The following is a 1,914-nucleotide window of genomic DNA, read 5'->3' on the forward strand; positions in this document are numbered from 1 at the left end:
TGGGTCAGGGCTTGGGGACAGTCGGGGGGTGTGCAACTGTGCGCATGCAAGTGGCAGAAGTGTGTGGAGGGGATGGATATGAGTGTGGGAAGGTGCCTGCCAGCACTGGGGGAAGCTGTCTGGGTGCCGGGGCTGCAGCAGGGCAGGAGAGGTGCCTGCCCCTCCAGCAAGGGAAGGTGGAAGGGGGGGTGGCTTTTGGGGCCAGCAGGTTGCTGTGTGGATGGCCCAGTAGCACCAGGGCCAGCGGAGAGAAGCTGAAGGGCTGGGGGGAAGCAGGGGGTTGTGGGTTAGGAGTAAGAGGCACCAGAAGAGCTGGGAGGGGGCAGGGAGTCATAGGTTAGGAGTGAGGGGCATTGGCAGGGCTGGGGGGGGGCCTGTGGGTCAGAAGCATGGGGCACAGGCAGTGCTAGGGGGCTGCGGGTCAGGAGTGAGGGGCATCACATGGTCCAGGGGGCAGGGTACTGTTGGTTGGGAGTGAGGGGCAGCAGCACAGCTGAAGGGGCTGTGACTTGGGAGTGAGGGGCAGGGCACAGGCATATCACTTCCCCCGCACACAATTGTATTACCCTCCCCCCGATAGGTAACCTCTTTTTTGAAACTGGAAATATGGTAACATTATGTAAACCCACCAGGAGTACCAGTGAACTGTGGGCAGGGATTAAACACCTCTCTGCCACCCCACTGAACATCTTAATTAATAGGCAAGCACAGCTGAACAGCAACAGTGACGAGAAATAGGGTCAAGAATTCACAAGGCAGGCCATCTTTAAAACATCTTGGAGCAACATTGCCACAGAGGCACTCCTAGCCCTCCTTTGCATATGCAGCAGATTTACTGCAGAGAGAGCCTGAGATCTGGTAGAACAAACTCCCCCTTCCCCATTTGGCTGAAGACTGGGATCTGGATTCCCTTCTCCTTTGACAGAACGCAGCAGGAAGTATCCAGCGGAAATGAATGGCAGAACATTTTTGCACCTTATTAACTATCTCAACTCACATTTGGCTGTACAGTTTCCTTCCACTCTCAGTGAAAAGCATTAATAGAGATCCCCATCATAACCCTGCTTTCTGGGACTAGGTAGTCACTTCAGAAACTAGTACTGCAGCAGGTTGGTTTTTACACTAAATGACAGAGCAGGCCAATAGTATTTTGTTAAGAATCATCATGGCATATCTGGAAGGGTTTGCTCTTGTGGTTAAAAACAAATATTTTGGATGTGCTTGTTTTTCACATGGAGAAGTACTGCACTGTTCGCACTGCCAGCAGCCTGTGAAATGTAGAAAAAGGTCCAAATCATAAGAAATAAGTAGTTTAAGCAAACAACTCCTCTCTAAGCCTCCTTGAAGCTCCCATATTTGGCAGAGCAGCAAACGTTCAATGCAGTACAAAGGGATGATACCGCCATGAATAGTAATGCCCTCAACCCAGGCAGCCCGCCATAGGTTAACATCACATGAAGACCATATAGCATGCCTTACTATATGCAAAAAACCTGGCTTGAATGGGAAAAAGTTGAGAGGATGGCTGGCTAGCTAGAAATTAGAAATTTAAGTCTGAAGAATAAAATAATAAATATATTTTACTTGTCTTACCTTCCAATATCAATACACTTACAATATCAGAAGTCCCAATGTCACAGCCTCAGTCAGGAGCAAAGGGTATGGCAAGGTTAATGGGTGGGGGGGAGGGAAGAGCAGGGAAATGTTAGCTGAATTGGTTGCCTCCTCAGAAAGGAAAGTAGCAGTGGTAATGAAGAGGCACGTAATAGCTTGTTTCATTAAGATCACCGTGTAGATCTGCTTATGTCACGTATGGACCAAGCTAGGCATGTAGCTGTATTTCAAGTATGCCTGCATATAGAAGCCATAAAGAAGGGTGGGGTTAGAGAGTAAGACAGACCATGAAGCTCCTGA

The 1,914-nt window shown here is 49.3% G+C and overlaps 1 long non-coding RNA gene across 1 annotated transcript in view; it reads left to right on the top strand.

The window, feature by feature from the left end:
- The window catches only part of LOC109291504, an 11,413-nt gene extending 10,141 nt beyond the window's left edge, over positions 1 to 1,272 (top strand). Inside the window, exon 3 of the long non-coding RNA XR_002095872.1 lies at positions 1,242 to 1,272. This is a non-coding gene — a long non-coding RNA (uncharacterized LOC109291504). The remainder of the gene's footprint in view (positions 1 to 1,241) is intronic.
- Positions 1,273 to 1,914: the final 642 nt, after the last annotated feature.

The sequence above is a fragment of the Gavialis gangeticus genome, unplaced genomic scaffold (genome assembly GCF_001723915.1).
Source record: "Gavialis gangeticus isolate Ggan-Ray unplaced genomic scaffold, GavGan_comp1, whole genome shotgun sequence".
In the NCBI taxonomy this organism is placed as follows: domain Eukaryota; kingdom Metazoa; phylum Chordata; order Crocodylia; family Gavialidae; genus Gavialis; species Gavialis gangeticus.